General features: G+C 38.0%; 1 long non-coding RNA gene and 1 other non-coding gene across 2 annotated transcripts; one reads left to right on the top strand and one right to left on the bottom strand.

Moving 5' to 3' along the window:
• Position 1: 1 nt before the first annotated feature.
• On the bottom strand, positions 2–27,951 carry LOC131229121 (uncharacterized). The gene is made up of 3 exons (XR_009163182.1): positions 27,848–27,951; positions 1,328–1,394; positions 2–179 (listed from the first exon to the last, which is right to left on the bottom strand). It is a non-coding gene; the product is annotated as an uncharacterized LOC131229121 (long non-coding RNA).
• On the top strand, positions 15,228–15,334 carry LOC131229934 (small nucleolar RNA R71). Its single transcript, XR_009163670.1, has one exon. It is a non-coding gene; the product is annotated as a small nucleolar RNA R71 (small nucleolar RNA).
• Positions 27,952–27,993: the final 42 nt, after the last annotated feature.

Below are 27,993 nucleotides of genomic sequence, written 5' to 3'. Positions count from 1 at the left end.
AAAATACAAATCTGGTGAGTCTGTGTACACTCGCATATGGCTAGGTGCATCTTTCATCCACCATAGATAGAAAATGGATGCGAGTATCAGTAGTCCACTTGCACATCCGACAGCTATACTGATAACTTCTCCTGTGCGTCTTTTATAGTTATTCGAGGGCGAACCACCACTAGAGGACTCTGCAACATAAAAACAAAGAATCAGTCAATTGAAGAAGGATGAAAACTAAATGCAAGGAAAACATAGAAATAGGATGGTTGAGAACCTAGAGAAACATATATGGCTGACATTAGCAGCCCGAAAGTTGCTTGAAATATGGAATGGACAGTTAGCTTCGCACCTAGGCCTTACGTTATCACTATTCTACCCAATGTATTCTCACCTCTAAAACTTCAGCCTAGTGTTAATTAATTTTATTTTTTATCTTTCCATTTTCATTATTATTTTGTGAAATATTTTCCAACAACCACGCAATCCACATCCTAACACCACTAAGTTACTTGTTGTCATGGACACCATGCAAACCACATCCCTTAAATTATGATCCTTATGTGGATACAACATAGGTTTGTACCAATCTGGTTCCAATCTGGTTTCCTAGAGTCTTTCCTAATAACAAAAGTACCTCCACTTTGTACCTTTTCCATGGTCCTCATGGTATGGTTTTACCAGCCAAAGAATGAGCATTCTACTTTGAAGATAACAAAGTCTATTGATACACAATGATTATCAAATCTAGGGTGAAGGATGCGAATCATCAGACCAATTGCCATGGTCGACGTCGACCTCTCTTCACTAGGGATGCTTGTCTTTATTATACCTTCTAATCCTGCTTTATTAACTAAGTTTCATAAAGCAGTTGAGCGATTGGAGGAAGATGGAGACAGGTCTAGTCCTAAAGAAATTGATGTTTGTATCAACTAGAATATGAAGCGTTTTAACATCCAAATCTAAAGAGTGATCATTTCTTCATTTTTTGCATGTTATAAAGAAAATTCAGCAAGAGTAGTCTTGAATGTCGCATTGATCTTAATTTAAAGTTCTCTGTGTTCATTTCCTTCGACATGTGTGTGATGCCCACTTATTCCAAAACTATTAAGATGGTTCAAAGTGGGCCAAAGGTGCATATACGATCAGATTTGCATCTACCATAAGATTTGGTTCCAAGTTACAGCCAAGTCATGCTATTAATCATCCAGTTGCATGTCAAAAGTCTAATAAAATCCTTACAATGTGGGGACCACCTAAAGTGACGCCTAGCATGGAATGCCGAATGCTTGCCTGAAATGAAAATAAAAATAAAAAACAAAAAAATTGAGAAACCAACCTTAATTGGACGTTGGGATAAATGTTTGCAACTCTAGCGTTCCTCTTCATTTGATATCTTCATATCCCTACAAATGACAGGTAGATTTTAGAAGAGATTAGATATATGTAGAGAGAGGTTCTTCCTTTCATGTAGCATGTAGATATATTCCAACATATTTATACATGGGCATGAAATTGTGTCCACTGCCAAAATTCCATAGGTAAAGGAGTCAGTGAAGCTTATTTTGTACTCATCTTTTTAGAAGAGAACCCGAGTCGAAGCCAACAACTTGCAAGGATGATTTTAACATGAAAGATATTTGTCCATCTCCAACAAAATGTATTCAAAATAATCCAATTGGAATGAAGGATGAATATATATATATATATATTTTTTTTAATTTACAGAAACTCACACTCACACCCACACCACATGGGAAATCAATCTCATGACCTCCGAGTTAAGCATCTTAAAATAATAAATAAATAAACAAACTATATTGCAGTTGTGGCTCCTAACAAACAGAATTCTAGATATTAAAATAATCAGCAGCTACTTTAAATGCCAGATAAATAAAACTCACAAGTACATGTCTAGAAAAATCAGAGTTAAGATTTGTTGCTGAAACCCTCACTCTACCATTATCGATATAACACGAAATGTCAAGAAACTACATGCGAACAGTGTTTCCTTCACAGCATCAATGGGCCAACATGGCAGACTTGTAAGAGATCCTAGGTGGGCATCAACATTCATTGGAGATAAATAAAAATAAAAATAAAAAAAGAAAGAAAGAAAGAAATAAAGAAAATAAGATCGTGTGCATATCATGCATACACATAACAAAAATGTCCAGAAATGCTTCAAAGCAATGAATTATTAAAACTGAAATTGCACATCATTCAATTCAACTTTTAAGACAATATCATTGAGAAATTAAAAAATAAAACCCGATTATAAATTGGAAAGGTCCCAGATGAGAACTCTGTAAGTATTAATTGCACATAAACTGTGTGGCATTTTTTCATAGCCGAGCATTTTCCTTCATTCAATATTAGAGCCTCTCCGTTCACAAACATTATTTGAAAGTTGGGGAAGCAGACAAAACTAAAGCATTGCATTTACCTTCTTTCTTTAAGTGTTAATAGCATTCTCATGCAAGCAGTGTTCGCAATATCGATATTATCGGTATCGCAGCCTAGCGATATGAAACCCACAATATTTCCATTAGAAGTCTAAAAAATTCTATAATTTTAGTTATCGCACACCGATATCACTCAATATATCGCAAATTTCATGTGATATCTGCGATATCTTGATATCCTCACGATGCACTCACGGGCTCGCCCAGGATTTGTTGACAGACTCACGAGTTCATTTGTAGAGGACTCACAAGTCCACTGTAGCCAATAACCTGCAATGACGATAAAAAGGGGTTGCATGTTTACTAGAAAATTTTAAAAAAAAATAGAAGAAAAAAGAGAAAAAATTGGAGAGTACCTGTGGCCATAGCGATCGGAGATTCGAAGGTGGGCCATTCCATTGATTGACGGAAGTAAGTTTGATTTCCCTCCTCTTGCCAATTTTCTTCTATATTTTCTTTGAAATAGGATATCTTAGAGATTCCGACGAGAAATTGAGCTAGATTGAATGTGATTGAGGAACCCTCTTCTTTCCGAAACCTTCCACTTTCAGAACCCTTGCGGCCCTCTTTCATTTCGAAAAAGTTGCGTTGCGTTTGTAACGGAGGGACACGAATTAGGTTTTGAAGAGAAATCGGATTGGGTACAGTACACTCTTATCGTGCTAAGTAAACTCTGTTGGGCCCATTGTAAACGTTTGTGGTTTTTCCACACCATCAATCCATTTTTCCAGATTAGTTTAGGGGTTGATAAAAAATTTGAAGCTTATCCAGAGCTCAAGTGGACCATACCATTGGAAACAGTGGAAATAATGATTTCCACCGTTGAAACCTTTCTAGGCCGATATATGAGATTTATTTGTCATCCAAACGGTTCATAAGATCACGTAAACATGGATGAAGGGAAAAAAAAATATAATGTTGATCCAAAACTTTTATGGGCCCCAAGAATTTTTCAACGGTAAACATTCAATTCACACTGTTTCCTATGGTGTGGTCCATTTTTGCTCTTTATACGCTTAGGTTTCGATCCAAGGACCTAAAATTATCTAGTAAAATGGTTGGACGGATTGGATAAAATAGATAAATAACACTAGACCCCACATAGTTTACTCACTACGCTTATCATACTGAGTTACTCAGTACGCAATCCGCTTCTATTTGAAGAAATCTTATTGTACTGAGTAAACTCTGTTGAGCCCACCTTGATTGTATGTGGTCTATCCACACCGTCCATCCATTTTTAAGGATCATTTTAGTCGTTGATCCCAAAATTGAAGCATATTCAAACCTCAAGTGGACTATACCATAGGAAAGAGTGGAAGTATTGATGTCCACCGTTGATACCTTTCCAAGGCCCCTAGTGATGTTTATTTGTTATCCAAAATATTCATAAGATCACACAAATAGGGATCTTCCACTTGTGAATGGAAATAAAAAAAAAAAATATATCAGCTTGATCTAAAGCTTCTGTGGCCCTCGAGAACTTTACAACGGTAGAATTTCAATTCACACTGTTTTTGGTGGTGTGTTCCGCTTGCGATTTGGATATGCATCATTTTTGGGATAGAGCCCTGAAATTATCTGGTAAAATGGATGGACGGGGTGGATAAAATGTATATATATGATGGTGGGCCCCATAGAGTTTACTCTGTATGCTAGGGGCACTGAGTTACTCATTACGCAATCCATTGCCACTGTTGAGTAATGGACATGCCACTGGACGGAGATTGTGTCCTCCCTACCCAGGCTCTGTAGGGGCTCAAAGTGATGTAAATATTTTATCCACGTTGTTCATCGCTTTTATCAGATAATTTTAATGTATAAGGCAAAAACCGAAGCAAATCCACAGCTCCAATGGACCACATCAAAGGAACCTGTAGTGATAACGATTCTCACCGTTGAAACCTTTCTAAGGGCCACCATGATGTCTTTTTACCATCCAACCTATAAATAATGTCATACATACGTGGATCAAGTACCTAACTGAAACATCAGCTTGATCCGAAACTTCTCCAACTCCTAAGAAGTTTTAATGGTGGAAGTTAAATCCCCACTTTGTGGTCCACTTAAGCCCTGTACTTGTCTCATTTTTTATGTACTATATTAAAATGATCTTAGAAAAAGTATGAACAGTGTGGATAAAACACTTACATCACTTTGGGCCCCACAGAGTCCTGCCCAGATGGTAATCCGTTCGAGCGGGGGTAGGATGCAATCCGCGTCCCACGCCACTGAAGTGACGTCACCAAGTTATATTGGTCCCACAATAATATATGTGTCATATCCACACCGTACATTCATTTGGAATGATTATTTTAAAGCATGACACAAACAATGAGTCAGATCTAAATCTGTAGTGGACCCCACCATAGAAAAAAAGGTGGAGAGAGTAACGCACACCGTTGAAACCTTCTTAAGGTTCACTGTGATGTTTTTTTTTTTAGATACAACCCGTTGAAAGTTAAATAATATTTTAAACAAGGGAAAACACAAATATCATCTTGATCAAAAACTCTTGTGGCCGTTAAAATTTTTAAATGATAGGCGTCACTCTTGCCACTGTTTTCTGTGGTGGGGTCCACTCAAGATCTGTATCTGATTCATTCTTTGGGTCATGCCCTAAAATGATCTCTTCAAATGGATGGACGGTGTGGATACCAAAAATACATCATGGTGGGATCTACCATGCAGATCATCCCGCCAGTGACTCAAGGTCTATCAGGTGGGCCATATGACGTGGATGAAAGATGATGGCCACTCACAAGCTTGCACATTGATTAAGTAGTCCTGCAGCTCATCAAGTAGTTCTGATCTTCTGATGAATGGGCCATGTCCATTTCAACCAATTGAATGGATAGTAAATGTGTCAGCATATATGGATCAAAAGATCCAAAGACAGTGGTGCAGATTTATTATTTAGCCTAAAAACAGTGCATCCAAGGGTCCACAATTAATGGGAGCCAAATCAGATGGCTAGGATGATCATTGGGAGAGATTTTTCAGGCTATTTTCCATCCAAGCTGGAGCCCACCACATGAACGGTTTGGATCACCATGTACCATCATCTACTGGGCCAAATGTATATTGCATGACAGATGATTGGCCTGGATATAAAAATAATATTAAGGTGGGCCGCACATGGATTCTTGAAGTAGTTTTCAGTTGAAAAATATAATGTTATTCTTTTATATAAACATCTCATCCACCCTATGACGTAGCCTTTGTCATTTTCATTATGTTTTTTTTTTTTTAATTTAAAGATATGAGCTTCCTGCCTCTAGAAAAAATACATGAAACATGTGATAACCAACATAGACCATGTGATTGTCAATAAGTACCATGAAATATGGCTCACCTATATAATATGGAAACTTGGTGAACAAGCTTTCATGAAATGTCATGATGGACATACACGATATAATATTCTTTTACAGATAAAATGTCGGGAGGCAGAGGAGGGAGACAACTAGATAAAGGGTGGTAATATGGTCGGCCCACCCTCGATAATCGATTCGGGAGTATATGTAATTTATGTGGCCATGTATCAAGGAGTGGGGGGTAACCCGCTTGAATGAGTATTTAGCGGGAGGTTATCGCACTGTTGTGGATTGTCCTAAGTGCCCACAGGATGTGCGAGAAGAGATGAGGGATGTGAAGGCAAAAAATGAACGACATACATGGGACATGGAGATTAGGGTGGAGTTTGGGCGACCACCATATGTAGGTGAGGAGGATGTAGTGGATCTCGATGGCGATGATAATCCCGAATATAGACGCGTAGTTCAAGAGTCTATACGGGATCAGTGGGAGAGGGATCAGGATAGGAGGTGGGACACGAGTAGTCCTAGATTTGAGGGGTCTATCCATGACCGTGGTTGGGGGAGTGGAGCAGGGGGGATATGGTAGGGGGAGTGGAGTATGTGGGAGTGTTAGGAGTGGACCAGGGGAAGGTAGTAAGCGGGGAGGATTATGTGGCATGGGGAGGAGTAGTAGCGTGCGAGTGCCCTGATCTACCTTCAAATCCGAGGATGTACAAAGAGGTAGGAGGGAAACAAAAGAAAATAAAGGAGATGTTTAGTGGAGGGGATGTGAGGAAGAAAGTTGAAAATTTTATAGCAAAGTTTTTTTTATATACGATCAAATCCCTATGAACACTGCCGCAAGCCTGCACTTTAAAAATATGATAAGTGGAGTGCAACATGAGGGTGAGGGTGTGCAGTCGCCCACAGCCTTTGAGATCATGGGGAAGTATTTGGATGATGAACATGCAAAGATGAAGACATACGTCGTTTTATATAGATAGTCATGGGAGATGTATGGTTGCACCGTCATGTGTGACGATTGGACCGAACCGACAAAGATGTCAGTTATAAATTTTATGATCTATTGCAAGGGACAGGTGGTGCTCTTAAAGTCTAGATGCAAGTAATAAAATTAAAGATAGTGACTACATCTACAAACTAATGCACAATGTCATGCGAGATGTTGGGAGGAGAAACATTATGCAGTTTGTTACAGACAATGGGAGTGCATTTATCAAGGTGGGGAAGGATATTCAGGTGAATTATCATATGTATTGGACCCCCTGCACAACCCATTGCATCGATCTCATGCTGGAGGCAATGGGGGATAGGCCATCGATGAAGACCATAATTACCAATGCATGACTCATCACAAACTTCATATACAACTACACCTGGTTATTAGCTGTGATGCGCGAGAGGTGTGGTGGGGATATAGTGCGCCCTAGGTCGACGCAATTCATAATAAATTATATTGCCTTAAGTAATCTCGTCAAACACAGACAGGGGTCATGGGAGCTTTTTCGCCTTTCATGATTATGAAGAATGGAAAAAGAGGTTGATGAAAGTAACGTGGAGAATCGAGGAGCTGGTGCTGAGAAATGAATTCTGGGATCACGTGCGTAACGTGCTGGGTATTCTAGAGCCCATTTATATAGTGTTGAGGATGGTGGACAATGAGACAAATCTGTCAATGGAGTCGTTGTATCCATCCATACAGCTAATGAAAGAGACCATCGTGGCTAAAACTCCCAACACTTATAAGTGGGTGCATGCAATAATAAACGACCACTGGGAAAAGACGCTTTCTCACCTGCTACATCAGGTTATTAAGTACTTAATATACATTTTTTTTTACTATATGTAATGATAAGTGAGGGTTGTACTGATGTGCAAATGTTAGTTTTCAGCATATTTTCTGAATCCCAAATACCATTACAGTGGGAAACTCTATGAAGATAATTCATTAAAGAGGGTTGTATATGAGGTGTATGATCACTTATACCCTGATTGTATGGGGAAAGGCACCTTTGGTACTGAGGTAAATATGTTCCGCACTTATATTCTCCTTATCTTCATTTTAACCATTTCATACTTATCCTGGTTATTATATGCCATCAACAGATTGTTAGATTCCACATCGCAGTTAGAACGTTTGGGTGCCACCCTGCGGTGGTGTCAAGGAACACCATGATGGCATGTGAGTTAATGTGATAAACATATATTTCATATTATTTTAGAAAATCTAAAATAATGAACTAAATTTATGATATGCAAGTGAATGGTGGTCCATGTATGGAACTGACTGCGAGGTTTTACAACGACTGGCTGTCCGTGTGCTTGCACAAACGGTGTCCTCGTCACCCTGTGAAAGGAATTGGAGTACATTCTCCCTCATCCATACAAGTAAACATAATAGAATAGGATATGAGAAGCTTCAGAAGCTAGTTTATTGTCACTACAATATGAAGTTACGAGAGAGGATGCTCTGCGCAGAAGGAAAAAGAAAAGCATAGGAAGACCCACTGGACCTGATGAAGGTCGAACAATATGCATATGTTGGGGATGAGGATGATAATTCAGTTTACCAGTGGGTTAGGTCAGATGACTTGGATATCTCGAATGGGCGACTAGAGCCACATGTTGCGGTGGAAGTAAAGACACAAGAAATTAATGTTGACGCATATGTGAAGCAACAAAGGTCTCCCGATAAGGCATTTGACCCATTGACGAGGAGTCCGGTGGGTAGCCCGCAAAAATCACTATCACGCGGGACACGTGGCCGGAAGACATTGTCTGACATCGAGACTGAGTCAGACAGTGATGCGGGGAATGGGTCCGATGATGATGATCGCGGTGATAAGGGTGAAGATGACTCTGATGACAGTAAGGATGATGATGATGATGATGGCGGTGCAGGTGGGAGTCAGGATAAGAGGCTTCTTAGTCCTTTCATTGAAGAGGAGAATTTCGATTATTCCACGCAAGACCTTGACCATGGTTCTCATCCAGGAGAACCATGACCCCTTCTTATTTACAATAAGACATACACGTATCAAAAGCGAATGTAGAAAAATCAGACTAAAAGACTTTCAGATTTTGAGGAGGAGCTACTGAAAAAATACATGAGAGACACAAGCTTTCGTGACAAGCGAGGTGGCTCTAGATTTGGATCACGGACGAAAGAGGAGAGCTCGAGTTACAAGCCACAACATGAATCTAGATCACAAATGCAGGAGAGTTGCTCGAGTTTTGTGCCATAATATAGGCATGGATATGGACCTAGTGAATATGTGGTGAGTGACTCTAGCAGTTATGACACATCATTTTTCAACCATGGTCAGGAGTTCACTTCTGCATATAGGCAGGGATATGAGCAGTAGTATGGATATGGCCAACAATATGGATACCAAGGAGCTTCATGTGTGCCCTTCCTAGATCCATATCAATCACAGATTGTGACGATTACGCAGTACCCACGGATGGGCATATTGATTCAGTTCGGTGAGGATGAGTACCAGCGTTATGTTAGGGAGTATCTTAACCGGTACCATTCTACTATGACCTGGTCACAATATTGTCAATTTGTGGAGCAGAAGTACTATTCTCAGCCCCGTCGAGATGGAGAAAATGATTATGAGCCACCGTGCAACTCTATGTGGGTCTAGGCCATAACCAGTCCCACCATTGATATGTATATTTTTCGATTTTTACTTCTTCTTTTGTGTTTTCATACATGCCTTTAATATATTTTGAAATGGCCTAGCTATATGTCCTAGAGGGGGGGGGGGGGGGTGAATAGGACGATGCCAAAATAAAACTTTAACAGCGGAATAAAGAAAGAAAGATAGCCAAATAAACTAAATCAAATCACAATACTGAAATAAAAGCAACCTATCTAAACAAGAATTGAGAGGTTGATACGAATTCAGTTCTAAGGACAACCATACACCATAAAAACCAAGGGTTTATGGCAGGACAACCTTATTTCTAGAACGTCCTTTGTATCAAAAACTCAAACCGGAGAGGAATATATAAATATCATGGAATTGAAATAAATTATAGGAATTTAAAACTAAATTATTACAACATTCCCACTGTGCTTGAAATGTTAATTTTACAACATTCACATCAATATATACATTCCACAAATCTGAATGAAAAGAGATATAAAACTTAAGCAAGCATTCAAACCACAAGACAAAGAATTTTAGTGGTTCGCCTGTGTGTACACCAACTGTTCAACAACAGCCACACAGGACTACTCCACTCCTAATATCCTCACATAAGGGATATTGATCAGGGTCAAATATTGCATATCAGACCCCAGTAATTGCCTAAATTGACGTACATGATGAGGCTTAATGGAGTGTTTTACTCGTGTTTTTATTACAGGATGAAATCAGGAGTGTGTATTGAAAATTGATGTTAAAGGCATGGATTTTATGATCCAAAGTCTCCAGAGCATGGGATGGACTCCAGAAAACCAATAGTGAAGATTTTACACGCCTGGGATCTGAGGAAAGCACGATAAAGAGGCCCGAAAAGGGTCCAGAATGCAAGATCACATGGTTCCCGCCATCCGATCAGTTCAAAACTTCATACATGGGATGAGGGCCATAAATTAACCGTACATATTAATTTTCATCCATTAAAGATCTCGGGAAGTGAGCCAACTGACAAATCAGCCCGTTAATCTCCAATTTGGGGCCCACCTGATCTTTGGAACTGCTTCAAACTTGGTGTTGACGGTTGAAATTATATGACAAAGAAGATGGACGGTGCAGATTCCTCCAGAATGTTGCAACAGACCCCACATGCGTGAGTGTGTGCGTAAAGCGCACGTGCGCTGGCACTACACCGGATGGCTGGGGCGGTCAGCGAGAGCGCTGACCCGTCTCTCTCTTTCAAAATCCAACCAGTCGCCGCTGCAGCGTCCACGGAACCGAATCGCGGTCGTCGGTTGTGGGGCCCACCTAGTGTCCAAATGGACAATCCAAACCGTCCATCCACTTCCTGGGGCAGCCATTACCATTGCCTAGGTGGCAAAAATTCAAATGAACGCATAGATCAGATCTATGCGTTCATTTGAATTTTTGCCACCTAGGCAATGGTAATGGCTGCCACAGGAAGTGGATGGACGGTTTGGATTGTCCATTTCACACTAGGTGGGCCCCACAACCGACAACTGCGGTTCGGTTCCGCGGACGCTGCAGCGGCGACTGGTTGGATTTTGAAAGAGAGAGACGGGTCAGCGCTCTCGCTGACCATCCCAGCCATCCGGTGTAGTGCCAGCGCACGTGCGCTTTACTCACACACTCACGCATGTGGGGTCTGTTGCAACATTCTGGAGGAATCTGCACCGTCCATCTTCTTTGTCATATAATTTCAACCGTCAACACCAAGTTTGAAGCAGTTCCAAATATCAGGTGGGCCCCAAATTGGAGATTAACGGGCTGATTTGTCAGTTGGCTCACTTCCCGAGATCTTTAATGGATGAAAATTAATATGTACGGTTAATTTATGGCCCTCATCCCATGTATGAAGTTTTGAACTGATCGGATGGCGGGAACCATGTGATCTTGCATTCTGGACCCTTTTCGGGCCTCTTTATCGTGCTTTCCTCAGATCCCAGGCGTGTAAAATCTTCACTATTGGTTTTCTGGGGTGCGTGCCTTGCTCTGGAGACTTTGGATCATAAAATCCATGCATTTAACATCAATTTTCAATACACACTCCTGATTTCATTCTGTAATAAAAACACGAGTAAAACACTCCATTAAGCCTCATCATGTACGTCAATTTAGGCAATTACTGGGTCTGATATGCAATATTTGACCCTGATCACACGTAGGATGAACGGAAGGAATATTTAATCCTTTGGGCTGCACCAAACTCGAGCAAGTAAACTCAAGTGACTTGTGAACAGATAGCTGAGATGTGAAAATTCTAAGATTCATGAATGGTAAGTAGAATTTTCTCCTGAAATCAAGATCACAGTAAACTTCATAATCAAGTTCAACATATTAATCCATTAATTAGAACATTCCTAAACATTGAGTTCCACAGGTGTATAGTATAATCTCAGCTTACAATCATTAAGAGTTCCAATAATCAATTTCATGCTAAAATTGGTAATTAACAACAGAATTCCTGACAACCAACACTAGCATTTTAGATTAACCTTTCAGCCTTCATTTTTTTTTTTTTTTTTTTTTGATTTTCTTTATGAACAGTACGCCAAGGAAGGGAATCAAATCCTCACCTACAGGGAGCAAACCTATGGTGAAAACTCGTCGCCTCATTTTTTTTATAAGTCAACTATAGAGAATCAAATCTACACCTATAGGGAGCCAACCTATGGTGAAGATTATGTGACTTAGCCTTTTAATTCTTCTTTTTACCAAGTTAATCATTCAGTTATCGAACCAAAACTTAATGTGCAAGCGAGATGTGATATGTGAAATCATGACTCAATCAATGTTTACAACGTCTAATCATGGATTAACAATTCAAAATTGACTGTGAAATCAAGCAGATGGCCGAATCCAAGAGTCATTAGTTACCAACATCATGTATCTTATAATGTTAAAATCACAACTATCCTTCAAAATCACTTTGAATTCAATAGAAATTCAGAAAATTTTTTAAAATTTTCACAAATTTTGCTCAAGACCAAGAAAATACTGATTAGGTACCCTAATCTCCCCTCAACCTAAAATCTACATTGTCCTCAATGTAAAAGAAATAAACAAGCAATGCACATGGGACAACGAGAATAAAAGAGGAGTGATGAAAAGATAATACCTGGATGGAAAATCAAGAAGCTTTCTCAAAATTTGTGAAAAATTTCAACGTAAAAGCGAGTTAGCACAAGAGAGAAATCAACATAAGCAAAAATAACAAAAAGAAAAACAAAAGAAGATCCTACCTATACCACTTTCGCAGGTGCTCTCGATTGCATTTAGCGCATGCAACAAGCCTTTAAACCCCTAGGTTACCCCTAGTGGACGAGTTGTAGTCTCGTGAGGGTTTGCAGTAATGTTACCCACAAACATTGAAGTAACTAACTAAGAAAAATGAAAATGAATGAAATAAAAAGCAATACAATAAAGCAAAAGTCGGGTTGCCTCCCATGAGCGCTAAGTTTAACGTCTTCGAGCCAGACAAGAACGGACCATGAATGAAATAATCTTTATAACCGGGGTCCGCCAAAGAAATTACCTCAACACTTTCATTAACCGATCCCAGACAAGTGATGTGAGTTCCCATGAACTGTGCTATCTGAAATAAGGCAACTGACACTGTCGTCAAATAATTTAAGGACTTCTGCTCGAACGACTTCCTCTATGTTAGGATCACGCTTCCTTTGCATGTTATGCGATATTACCACAGCATGATCCATCCATACAGTGGGGCATACTCCCTGGATTTTTTCTATCTTCCGTTCAATTGCTGCCTTATATGCTCTAAGAACATTAAGCAGCCTGCTCGCCTTTGTCTTCTCAGAGTTACAAACTGTGCTGTCAGGAAGAGTCTCAGAGGGATGAAGAGGTTCTACTTTCGCTCTCCATTTTTCAGTCTCCAATATAGGAGTAGAGTCGAGCAATGCATTGACTTCATGGATGGGACTATCAATATCAAAATCCATGCCCGATTGTGCTAAGCAGGTCTCAAGAGGATCTTCAAAAGATGTACGGAAGGAGTCCTGCACAAGGCTCTCGATCATGTCCACTTCAAATATGTCATACAAATCTGAGGATTGTTGTCCTGCATTAAAAACATTGAGTTTAATATTCATGTTACCAAAGGACAATTTCATAACTCCATTCCTGCAATTGATTATAGCATTAGATGTGGCCAAAAATGGACGACCCAAAATGACTGGGATCTGACTATGAAGATTCTGGACAGGCTGAGTATCTATAACTATGAAATCCACTGGAAAATAAAATTTATCAACCTGGATTAACACAACTTCAATAACACCCCGGGGCACCTTGACAGATCTATCGGCTAGTTGTAATGTTACCTTAGTCGGTTTCAACTCACCAAGTCCTAGCTGCTCATACACCGAATATGGTAACAAATTGACACTCGCCCCTAAATCAAGTAATGCCTTCCCGATCTTATGATCTCCTATGCCGCAAGAAATGGTGGGAGCTCCTGGATCCCTAAATTTAGGTGGGGTGTTATGTTGAATCATGGAGTGAGCTGCTCTGCAAGGAAGACTTTCTTATGAACATTATGCTTACGCTTTTGAGTGCATAAATCTTTAAGAAACTTAGCGTACAAGGACTTGCTTGATAGCGTCAAGCAACGGGATGGTGACTTGCACTTTTTGAAACACATCCAAGATTTCATCAAAGTTATTTCTTTTCTTTATTGGTGCCCGACGTTGAGGAAATGGTGCTTTGGGCACATAAGGTGGCACCTTAGTGGCTCTTGGAGAGTCGAGAGCTTTTGGACTTTGGATGCATTGGTATGGCTCTCTGCTTCATCTTGATATTCTGTTTTAGAATTTGATTCATCCCCAGGCATCTCTATTCTGTTATCAATCTGCTTGCCTGACCTAAGGGTAGTGATCGATTTGGCCTGTTCATGATATTGCCCTTGGTTGGAATTAGAGCCAATCTCATACTGTCCCTTTGGATTAGCCTCAGGTTGGCTAGGGAACTTGCCCTTCTCTCTCTCACTCAATGTGGCAGCTAGTTGACCCATTTGTACTTCCAGCTTGGCAATGGATTGTGCATTTGCATGTAAGCTTTGCTGGTTGGCCAGTAAGGTTTGTTGGGTGTCTTTTTGGAATTGGAGAGAACTCTGCATGAAAAGATGGAGTGTATCCTCAAGAGATGGTTTCCTTGATTGTGTAGGCAGTTGTTGATATTGTGGAAACTGTTGAGGTTGTTGACTGCCAACTTGGAGGTGCGGTTGCATGGGAGGATTTTCAGATGGTCCTCCTTGTTGTGGTCCTTTTTCCCAAGAGAAATTTGGATGTCTAGCCCACCCTGGGTTGTATGTGTTCGAGTAAGGATCATTCCCAGATTTTTGAAAAGTGTTCATAGCATGAACTTGTTCAGAGAGAAGTTCTGGGAATGCTGCACTAGATGGACAAGACTGCATAGGATGGGCAGGACTAGAACATGTGGCATATGCCTCGACTTGAGCTGTTTGTGGTGGTCCATTATTTAATACCAGAGCATCAACTTTCTTTGTCAGGTTATTAAGCTTGGCGCTCAGCTCTGGCATGACTCCTATCTCATATATACCACCTCTCTTTTGTGGTTGGGGACTTCTGTCACCTCTATTTGAATAATCCCATTGCTGGGAATTTTCGCACAAGGTTTCAAAGAAGTTCCACGCTTCGACATCACTTTTGGTCATGAATGACCCTCCACTGGTGGCATCAACCATGCGACGGTTCTGTGGTGTCAGACCGTCATAGAAGTATTGAACTTGTTGCCACTTCTCAAAACCATGGTGAGGACATTTAAGAAGCAAGTCCTTCCATCTTTCCCAACATTCATGAAAGTGCTCGCCCTCTTTTTGTGTGAAGTTAGTAATTTCTCTACGGAGGGCATTGGTTTTGTGAACGGGGAAGAACTTGTTTAAGAACTTCTTAGACAGTTGGTCCCATGTAGTGATAGATCCAACTTGTAGAGAATTCAACCATACTTTCGCCTTATCCTTCAAAGAAAAAGGAAACAAGCATAGGCGGATCGAATCGTCTGAGAAGTTTTGGAACTTAAAGGTGGAGCAAATGTTTAAGAATTCTTTCACATGATGATATGGGTCCTCCTTGTCCAATCCATAAAAGGATGACAACAATTGTATGACTCCAGGTTTAAGTTCAAAGTGTGCTGCCGTAGTGGTTGGCAACACTATGCATGAAGGCGCATTAAATTGGACAGGAGCTGGATAATCTTTGAGAGCTTTAACTTCAGTCTCATTCGCCATTTCAACAGGATTATTTCTCAATCTTTCACGAATTGTTCTTTCAATCTCGGGATCAAACGGTGCTAGTTCTATATTCAGAGATCTACGTCCTAGCATAAACTATATTATTGCAATGTAAGAAAGAAAACTAAACTAAGAAGCAACCTAAGAGAAATAAAACTAGACCTAGAAACTATGAGATTCTAAAACAAGTTAAAACTATGTAAATAAGAATGGGAAGAAAGAACCCGGAAAAGGAGATGATTGATGTCTGAAGAATAGGGAGCTCCTCCTTCACTTCCAATTTGGAGATCTATGTTAGAATCTAACTTAGAAATTTATGTCAGAATCCTACAAAACAGGAAATAGGTTAGTTTTTAAAATCAAGAAAAGAAGTCTAAGTTAGAAAAATCCTAAGCTATGAATTATGATAAAGCAGAACAATTAAATAAATCCTAAGTACTCTCCCCGGCAACGGTGCCAAAAACTTGATGTTTTATTTAAACCAACACGATTTAAATGATATTTAAACTCACAAGTATACGAATCAGATGCAGATACGGTACATATTACGAGATCGTTCCCACGAGGACTAATCATCACAATTCAAATCTATAACTCTCCTTAACTAATCCAACAAATAATGAACTAAACTACTAAGCACAATTTTAGGAAAAAAAACAATTAAGAACAGGAAAGAAAATTCAATCAGAGAGAGAGCACTAGGACTTTCGAATCCACCCCTAATTATCCTAACCCTTGTTTTGTCTGTTGATTCACCTTGACCTAGATTGATACCACTTATATAGAGAAAGCACAATCTGTGTCCTTAATCGGGCATACAGACTGTCTAATTCCTTTAAGCAATGCCATGAATGACATATCCCATATCCTTGGTCGGGCACATGGAATGTACAATTCATTAAAGCACCCTGTTTCTTCCTCTATAGGAAACCTGTTCTTAATCAGACACAAGCACCTATAATAAGCATCCAAACAACATCCATATATATACTTTGGTCAAGTTCATAGATGGAGAAGTATAGAATTTAAACCCATAAAGCCCACTTAGAGAAAGAAACAAATTAATTGATATTCAAAGTAAATCAACCAAAACAAAAGCTAATCAAATTAGGAGCTTCATCTCAGCCCTAGCTGAGAGATTAGTGACCCATAAAATCCATTAAATAGATGAAATAAAATTCATAAAAACAAGGAACATCAAACCGATCGATCTCTCTCTTCTTTCTTCTCTTTCCCCTCTTTCTTCTCTCCCTTGCTCTATGTCTGGAATTCCCTGGCTCTGAATACCTTTCTCACGTCCAAAACTCCCCTTTTATAGCTGCTGGATGGCTGGGATCAGTGGCCGAGTCGTAGAAGGACTCGGAGTACAAATTTTCGCAGCTGTGATCGGTGGGCCCCACAGAGGCATTTTCTGGAAAATCTACCCCGTCCATTGGATTCAGGATGAAATTTCAGTAAAAAATGGGTGGTTTTGAACGTCCATGTGCTCTCTCTGATTGAATTTTCTTCCCTGTTCTTAATTTTTTTTTTTCCTAAAATTGTGCTTAGTAGTTTAGTTCATTATTTGTTGGATTAGTTAAGGAGAGTTATAGATTTGAATTGTGACGATTAGTCCTCGTGGGAACGATCTCGTAATACGTACCGTATCTGCATCTAATTCGTATACTTGCGAGTTTAAAAATCATTTAAATCGTGTTGGTTTAAATAAAACATCAGATATCAGCGTTCACTATCAAAGATAGATTTTCCAAGTTCACCCAAAACCTTCACAATTGTGTTTTTCTCTGTAGGCTTACACAATTAAAAAAACCCCTCTCCTGAGTTTTCCTGGCTCTCCTCAGATAACCAATACAATGAGATTTTTTTGGCAAATCCCAAAAGAAAACCAAATGAAAGTAAATTACACAAACATAAAATACCTGAATTTCTCCTTCGTTGTAGCAACCTAGAAGAACCAAGTTGGAGTAGAGATTTAAATGTCAAAGTTCAATGTCCAATACTCACTTTATAATGATTCTAGGTTCTAATAGATTTTAAATTAAACCAAATTGGGCGTAGCTCTATTTGATTTTGATTCCAAGAAGACAGAATACAGTAATTCCTCTTTTTAAATAAAATTGGAATATATGAACAAAATCAAATAAGAAAAGCTAAAGAAAGAGAATATTAAATATGCACACTTAGCTTAAATGGAGCACAGACTTATCTCTCAGAAGGTCGAATTAAATTAGCTTGAAATTTATTGTTTTATTTTGAAATTCGTACTCTATTTATAGGTGAGCAAATCACGTCTTTGATTGGTCTAAAGAACTCTACGACTAGTCGTAGAACCAACAGATATTTGAAAATTCAAGAGCGATAAGATCTGGCGGTTTCACGACTAGTCGTAGGTAGTCTATGACTGCTCGTAGGTCTCCTTCAAATGGTCGTAGGTTGCTCATGACTAGTCGAAGCTAGCCGAATTTCAATACTGTACTTTGAGTCGTAGGTCTACGACTGGTCGAAGAAGTAATCGACACTATTCATATGACTAGTCGAACAGTCCCTAAGACTAGTCGAAGCCTAACAGAAAATATCCAAATTTTGTAACAAACTTATGACTGATCTAGGAAATTCTTAGACAGGTCGAAGCAGTGTTAGGACTAGTCGAACAAGGTCCAGGACTAGTCTTAGAACATCCTAAACTCACTTATATAAAACATATGAATTATGTATCCAGAATGGCCTATTATTAAGGTCAACCTAAGGTCAGTCATACCTCAATAGTGAAGTAAGGATATTGAAAATAGGAGACGAGAGACCTTTGAAAGTAGTGAAGCTTGAAGTCTTGATGTAGTTCAAACTTGAAAGCTTCTTGAGATCTTGAGGTTGAGCTTGAAAGCTTATTGAGATCTTGACTTATGAACAATGCTTGTTAATCAAAGCTGATCTTGAGTAAAGCATTGTTCTTCCCATATGCATGCTTCATAACAATGTCTTTGGCATCACAAATTTGACAACAAAAATGGGCTATAAACTATAGCACTTACAATCTCCCCCTTTGTCAAATTAGTGACAAAATACACTTCCAAGATAAGTTACATAACAAAGAATATCTGATTAAAGAATCATACACCAATTGTTATATCATGCACCAGTTGTTACCAACCGGCATACTAACATGATCCTGTAAACTTGTAAATCAATATTTAACATAACATACAGTCCACTACTGCACATACTACTCCTCCTGAGTAACATACAATGCTACTCCCTCCTCATAACATATGCATCAAACTCAGAAGGCTCATAATCTAGATCAGTTGCAAAATTAGATTCAAGTTCTTCAAAAATATCATCTATGTTGATATCATCAGGAGGAAGATCACTAGCTTCTTCCTCATGTTCAGCTTCAGCATTGCCACCACCAACACCTTGACCAGGAAGAAAATCAAGCTTCATCTTATTGATATTAGAATTGTTAAATATCAGATGATGGATATGGGCTTCTCCAACCGGCATATCGACTAATATATGTGTAGCTAACACAGTCATCAAATAACCAAAAGGAATGTCACTGTGACCAGGATGGAATCAAAACTGAATAATGGAGTGACAAATCAAGGATGGTAGACAAGCATAAGCACTGCTAGCAACAGCATGAAGAACACAAACGATGAATGAAGTCAATTCAGATTTATTACCTGATCGAGGATAAAAGTTAGACACAAAGATTTTGTGAAGAACTCTGTATTTGGGTAACAGATACTTTGACGGAAGCGCATTCCCTTTATGTGTCCATTGAACATCCAAATTGCATAAATCTTTTATGAGCATACATTTTTCAGATACTGAGGCTTTTTCAGATAAGTTATGGATAGGAATGCCCTCATCATTCATAGGAATTTTCATAAGAGCTGAAATCAAATGACGATCAACGTCAATTGGTCCTTCTCTTGTGGCTATCTTAAAAGATAAATTTTCCAATGAAAAATCACATATGCATGCAAACATGGACTGGGCAATGGACCGGTATGCTGGCCCACCCCAATGTAATAAGTTATCCCAACCTACAGCTTGGAGCATAGGAAGGATATCAAAAGGAGCAACATCATTAATATCAACAGGATGTTCAACAATAACGTTACGTAATCTGATGTTCCGAACATAAGATGGATCGTCCTTAGGAGCCCGAAATGACGCTTAGTGATAGGGGCTGATCTGGAGGAGGAAGATAGACCACGAGATGTTGTCTTTCTCCCTCTAGATGCCATTTGCATCAAGGATTTCAAGGAAAAAGAGAGTTGCAAAGGATTGAAAAGTGGTTTCTCAAATCAGATTTTAACCAAGAAAAACTCCAAATCTCAACAAAATTTGAAATAGATAACTTCAAGAGAAAAATAGAAGAAATCTAGACTTAAATCTACAAGAAAAATGTAAATGAAGTACTAACCTTGAAGATTTTGAAGAAAGGGTTCGACTAGTCGTGCATCGGTCCGTTGGAGAGTGAAGAAGAAATGAAGAAGATGAAGCATTTTTTTAAAAAATTTTAAGTGATTCACGCAATTCACGACTGGTCGTGGATATACACGATCGGTCGTAGCACGACTGGTCGTATATACTCATGACTGGTCGAGTACTGGCCAAAAAATCTAATTTTAAGCAATGTATACAAAATCTGAAATCTATTCAAGCAAATATATACAATATGATACAAATAGGCATAAATACTCGTTTTAAAATGCACATGCCAAGATCAAATTTCATTTTTTTAAACCTGCTTTTGTCGAGTGGTTTAGTGAAAATGTCAGCACGTTGATTCTCGGTACGAATATATTCCAAAGATATAACCTTTTCTTCTACTAATTCTCAAATATAATGAAATCTAATGTCAATGTGCTTAATACGAGAATGTTGAATTAGATTTTTTGAAATATTTATAGCACTAGAATTATCAAAATATAATAACATAGAATCCCTTTTAATTCCATAATCACTTAGCATACGTTTCATCCAAACTAGCTGTGTACACGCATTACCAGCTACGATATATTCAGCTTCAGATGTTGAAAGTGATATAGAACTTTGTTTCTTGCTAAACTAAGAAACTAAACAGTTTCCAATATAAAAGCAACCACCACTGGTTGATTTTCTATCATCAAGATTACCAGCCCAGTCAGCATCCGAGTACCCAGCTAATTGAACACTAGTCTTATGTGGATACCAGAGACCGAGATTAACAGTACTTGAGACATATCGCATAATCCGCTTGACAGCAGTCAAGTGCGACTCTTTAGGATTAGACTGATATCTAGCGCAAATACCAACACTTAGAGCAATATCAGGTCTACTAGCAGTTAAATATAGTAAACTACCAATCAGACTCCGATATAATTTCGGATCCACATTTTGACCTTTAGAATCTTTTAAAAGTTTCAAAGTTGTACTCATAAGAGTATCAAAGTTCTTACCATTCTCAAAACCAAATCTCTTAATCAAATAAATAGCATATTTAGATTCAGAAATGAACATTCCATCAGGTTTTTGCTTAACTTGCAACCCAAGGAAATAATTCAATTCCCCAACCATGCTCATTTCAAACTGAGATTTCATCAAATCTACAAACTCAATAGTCATGTCAGTATAGGTACATCCATAAATCATATCATCAACATAAATCTATACTATTAAAATGTGATCATCATGTTTTTTAATAAACAGAGTCTTATCAACACATCCCATTTGAAAATTATGCCTTAATAGAAACTTTGTTAGTTTCTCGTACCATGCCCTAGGAGCTTGTTTTAAACTGTAAAGTGCCTTTTTAAGGCGATACACATGATCAGCATTTTTGGAGTCTTCAAAACCCATCGGTTGTTCAACATAGACTTCCTCATGCAGATCGCCATTTAAAAAAACACTTTTCACATCCATTTGGTAAATCTTAAACTTTCTAAAACATACAATAGATATAAAAAGTCTATTAATTCAAGACATGCTACTGGTGCGAAGGTTTCATTAAAGTCAATGCCTTCAATTTGAGTGTAACCTTGTACCACTAGCCTAGCCTTGTTTTAAATTATATTGCCAAGCTCGTCAGACTTATTTTTGAAAATCCATTTGGTTCCAATGATGTGTTTATCTTTAGGTCTAGGTACGAAATGCGAAATATCATTTCTCACATATTGTTTAAGTTCTTCTTGCATCGCAACAATCTAGTTTTCATCAGCAAGAGCTTCTTTTACATTAGATGGTTCTATTTGGAATGTAAAACGTACGTAATTATATATATCCTCAAGTTGTTTACAGGTACGAACACCAGTGAGAGGGTTTCCAAGAATCTATGTAGTTGGATGATCTTTAATAATCCTTAGTTTAGAATCAGTCTGATTAGATGAAGTATCAGATTTATCAATTACTAGTACTTCATCATTATCTAAACTTGAGACTAGTGTGTTTAAGTGATCATCATTGACTACATTGATAGACTCTTGAATCACACCGGTCCTTTTGTTCAGAACCCTATAAGCTCGACTGTTTAAAGAGTATCCTAAAAAGATCCCTTCATCACTCTTCGTATCAAACTTTCCCAGATATTAATGATCTCATAAAATATAGCACTTGCTGCCAAAAACTCAAAAGCATTTGACAGTAGGCTTTTTATTAAACCACATTTCATAAGCCGTTTTATTATTACCTTTACTAGTGTAAACCCGGTTAATGATATAGCAAGCTGTATTGACTGCTTTGGCCCAAAGATTCTTAGAGAGCTTCATACTATTCAACATGACATTAGCCATTTCTTGAAGTACTCTATTTTTCCTTTCAACTATACCATTTTGTTGTGGAGTTTTGGGCGCTGAGAATTCATGTAATATTCCCTGCTCGCTACAGAACTTCTCAAAATTGATATTCTCAAATTCAGATCCATGATCACTACGAATCTTACTAACTTGAGAACCTTCTTCAGTTTAAATCCTTTTGAGAACCTTTTTCACTTCTTCAAGGGTTTCTAATTTGTCCCTTAAGAAGACAACCCATGTATATCTGGTAAAGTCATCTACTATTACCAAGATATATCTTTTGCCACCTCGACTTTCTGTCCTAGTAGGTCTTACAAGATCCATATGGAGAAGCTCGAGTGGTTTTGATGTGGTATCAAAATTCTCCTTTTTGTGTGAGTTCCTCGTTTGTTTCCCAATCTGGCATTCACCACATATTTTATCTAATTTTTATAGTTTGGGTAGACCTCTTATAAGTTCCCGTTTGCTCAATCTATATAGATTTCGATAGTGTACATGTCCAAGACGTTTGTGCCACTAATTAGTCTCGTCTGTATGGACCATGTAACACGATTGATTAGATGAGCTGGATTCACTAATAATATAGCAGTTTTCAAATGTTCTACGTCCAGTTAGTATTACTGAACCCTTGTTGTTTAGAATCTCACAACTTTGATTAGAAAACCGTACACTATGGTTATTATCACAAATTTGAGATATGCTTAAAAGATTATGTTTCACTCCTTCAACATACAAAACATCTTTAAACAAAGGAAGGTTATAGAGTTGAACCGTACCTTGGCCCATAATCTTGCAATTGCTTCCATCACCAAAACTAACTGACCCATCAGTCATTTCTTTAAGATCGGTGAATAAAGCCTTCTCGCCTGTCATATGCCTGGAGCATCCACTAACTAGGTACCACTTTGAATGGCTTGTTGCTTTGAAAGTTGTGTGGGCAACCAAGCAGGCAACCTTAGGAACTCATTTCAGAACTATTTTGGGTTTAGGAGTATAGTTGGACTTCTTCTGTCTGTTGTTATAAGAATAACCTACTGAGTTAGATTTTAAGAGCTCCTTGAGTAAATCCACTATCTTTTCAGCTAGTGGGTTTCTGTTCTGATTTTTTAAGTTGACAAAGCTGCTTTTAGTTTTTTTGAAAAGCTTTTGAATTTTTAGAAAAACCTTGACTAGTATTTTTCCCCTTTTGAGTTAGAGGACTCTCCTTTCACAAACATAGGAGGAGTAATCTTTTGTTTAGGAGGAACATTTTTATCGTAGCCCAACCCTGATCTGTCGCCACATTTTCTAGATCTAGATAAAAGTATTTCTAACTTTGGATCTCCTTGGGCATACCTCCATGTATCCTTTAAACTCAGAAGAGAAGATACTTCATTTCTAAGTTTCTCATTTTCAGATTTCAGATTTTCAATCAGGGAGGTTTTGAATTCTAAATCGCATTTTGATTTTTCAAAACAATCTGAAATTTGAGATTTTTCTAAAACAAGAGATTCAAAACATTCTTTGAGTTTAAAAAACTTCTCTTTTTGAAGTTTCAATTTCACAGCAATTTTTCAACTTTCCTTGTATAGGGCATTGTTAGCATCTTGAAGATCATCTTCATTTTCATAATCACTATTTAGATTTTCTTCGCTAGTTGAATCATCATGATCTGAAAAAGTGAATTTGGCTAGAGTCATATGGGCTTTAACTTCACTGCCCAACTCAGTTTCAGAATCTTCTGATTCAGAAGAAGCTTCAGAATCAGACGATTCATCCCAAGTAGCTAACATACCCTTCTTTTTGGGTTTGTCCTTTTTAGGACACTTGTTTGCTAAATGCCCATATTCTTGGCAGTTGTAACATTGACTATCTTTTTAAGACTTCCAAGTTTTAGATTTAGGTTTTGATCTAATCTTGTCATTTGAGTTTTGAAAATCAACCCTCTTCTTACTCTTGAAAATCTTGTAAAACTTTTTCGCTAAAAGAGCCATATCATCTTCAGAATCAAAGTTGTCTTTAGAAGATTTAAGAGCAATAAATTTACTTTTAGGAGCTTTAAAATTTAACTCATAGGTTTGTAAAGGACCAACTAGTTCTTCTACCCTCATATTATCCGTATCACGAAGTTCCTGGATCGCGGTTACCTTAGAGTTGAACCATTCAGGAAGTGAGCCTAGTATCTTTGCACACTTTACTCTCTGGAATTTTATTGCCAAGACCCCACATTGAGTTTACAATGTCATTTAATCTAGTGTAAAAGTCCATAAACATTTCATTTTCCTCCATATAAATTTCTACAAATTTGGTTGTGAGGAGTTGGACTTTAGATTTTTTGACAATTGTAGTACCCTCGTGTGTCATTTCTAATATATCACAGGCTTGCTTTGCAGTATCAAAGGATATGATTCTTTTGAACTCATCCGGTGATAGTGCGCAAGTGATTGCATTTAGTGCTTTTGCATTGGCACTACTCTCATTTTTCTGAAGGGTGGTCCATGAGAAATATGGTGTTACTCTCATTGATTTTGAACCATCGATACCAGTCACTTCAGTGGTAGGTGGGTTCCATTCAGTCACCGTGGCTTGCCACACACTCTCATCCATTAATTTGAGGAAGATCCTCATCTTGGCTTTCCAATAGGCATAATTGGAGCCATCAAAGGGTGAAGGCCTAGTGACTGATAGGCTATCAAAATTTGACATCTTTTGAAATAGCTTAGATCGTTAGCTTAAGAAATAAATCCAAATAAAAAGAATAAGAGCGAGCTATTAAGCTCTGATACCACTTGAAATGGCCTAGTTATACGTCCTAGAGGGGGGGTGAATAGGACAATCTCAAAATAAAACTTTAACAACAGAATAAAGAAAGATATATTGCCAAATAAACTAAATCAAATCACAATGCTAAAATAAAAGCAACCTCTCTAAACAAGAATTGAGAGGCTGATACGAATTCAGTTCTAAGGACAACCTTACACCATAAAAACTAAGGGTTTATGGCAGGACAACCTTATTTCTAGAACGTCCTTTATATCAAAAACTCAAACCGGAGAGGAATATATAAATAGCAAGGAATTGAAATAAATTGCAGGAATTTAAAACTAAATTATTACAACATTTCCACTGTGATTGAAATGTAAATTTTACAACATTCACATCCACACATACATTCCAGAAATCTGAATGAAAAAAGATATAAAACTTAAGCAAGCATTCAAACCACAAGATAAAAAATTATAGTGGTTCACCTGTGTGTACACCAACTGTTCAACAACAACCACACAACGCTACTCCACTCCTAATATCCTCACATAGGGGATATCAGCGTTCACTATCAAAGATAGGTTTTCCAAGTTCACCCAAAACCTTCATAATTGTGTTTTTCTCTGTGGGTTTACACAATTAAAAAAACCCCTCTTCTGAGTTTTCCTGGCTCTCCTTAGATAACCAATACAATGGGATTTTTCTGAAAAATTCCAAAAGAAAACCAAATGAAAGTAAATTACACAAACGTAAAATACCTAAATTTCTCCTTCATTGTAGCAGCCCAGAAGAACCAAGTTGGAGTAGAGATTTAAACGTCAAAGTTCAATTTCCAATACTCACTTTATAATGGTTCTAGGTTCTAATAGATTTTAAATTAAACCAAATTGGGTGTAGCTCTATTTGATTTTGATTCCAAGAAGACGGAATATAGTAATTCCTCTTTTTAAATAAGATTGGAATATAGGAACAAAATCAAATAAGAAAAGCTAAAGAAAGAGAATATTAAATATGCACACTTAGCTTAAATGGAGCACAGACTTATCTCTCAGAAGGTCAAATTAAATTAGCTTGAAATTCATCGTTTTATTCTGAGATTCGTACTCTATTTATAGGTGAGCAAATCACGTCTTCGACTGGTCTAAAGAACTCTACGACTGGTCGTAGAACCAACAGATATTTGAAAATTCAGGTGCGATAAGATCTGGCGGTTTCACGACTGGTCGTAGATAGTCTACGACTAGTCGTAGGTCTCTTTTGACTGGTCGTAGGTTGCTCACGACTAGTCGAAGATAGTCAAATTTTAATACTGTACTTTGAGTCATAGGTCTACAACTAGTCGAAGAAGTAGTCGACACTGTTCATACGACTAGTCGAACAGTCCCTAAGACTAGTCGAAGCCTAACAGAAAATATCTAAATTTTGCAACAAACTTACGACTGATCTAGAAAATTCTTAGACAGGTCGAAGCAGTGTTAGGACTAATCGAACAAGGTCTAAGACTAGTATTAAAATAGCCTAAACTCACTTATATAAAACATATGAATTATGTATCCAGAATGGCCTACTATAAAGGTCAACCTAAGGTCAGTCATACCTCAATAGTGAAGTAAGGACATTGAAAATAGGAGACGAGAGACCTTTGAAAGTAGTGAAACTTGAAGTCTTGATGTAGTTCAAACTTGAAAGCTTCTTGAGATCTTGAGGTTGAACTTGAAAGCTTCTTAAGATCTTGACTTGTAAACAGTGCTTGTCAATCAAAGCTGATCTTGAGTAAAGCATTGTTCTTCACATATGCACGCTTCATAAAAGTGTCTTTGGCACCACAATTTTGACAACAAAAAGGGGCTATAAACTATAGCACTTACATATTTATAAATATCATGCATTCAATTTAAATATAGTTGCATTAGTTCCATTAAACAACGCATAACTTAAGACCCTATAGAAAGGAAATTTATTATGTACATTTTTTTTTTGAGATCTTATGATTTAAAAGTGTGTATTAAGGGCTTTTTTAACAATCCCCAAAGTTTTATTAAAAAATTCAATCATTTTCCCAATGTTTCCCCATGTTTCCCAAAAAGTATGATAACTTATGCGACATAAACAGTATATCCCGTATGATAACAGATACATATCTGTATCCCAAGGGTGCGATACATGGTGCGATACCGATATTTCAAACATTGCATGCAACAATGGGATATATAATGATTGATGATCATAAATAGTGCCAATTTCCAGTTGGTGAAGCAAATAAAACAATCAATTAAAATTTTAAGTCCTTTCTGGACGTGATTGGTTGCCAGCTAGAAAGAAACTGCCAACCGCTAAAATGCATAGCATTAGTCATTAAACAACCCCTATGGCTCCCTTTAGAACCTCACACATGGCACCGCCTGGTCTATTGTACCACTTGCAATATTGATGTGCCATGAGTTTCATATTTACACTTGAAATTGAAGTATAGGATGATATACAATGCAAATATGTTAACTATTTGGAGTATCTTTGTATCCTAATTGTAAGCAGGAGAATGAATGATGTGTCTTAGCTGAAAAATGCAGAACAGATGAGCCCACATCAAGAGAAATAAAAATACCTTCATTTCTTACTGGACTTGGAACAGGATGGATCACAACAATAGGGACCTCAAACTGTGCAATATCATCATTGAAGGGCTCATTTTTGGGTTGTTCACCAAGTATGGACCTGGTTCAAATTCACACTAGTCCATCCATATTTGGA

This window comes from Magnolia sinica, chromosome 16, assembly GCF_029962835.1.
Source record: "Magnolia sinica isolate HGM2019 chromosome 16, MsV1, whole genome shotgun sequence".
Taxonomy (NCBI): domain Eukaryota; kingdom Viridiplantae; phylum Streptophyta; class Magnoliopsida; order Magnoliales; family Magnoliaceae; genus Magnolia; species Magnolia sinica.
This window is presented reverse-complemented; position numbering and strand designations above follow the sequence as displayed.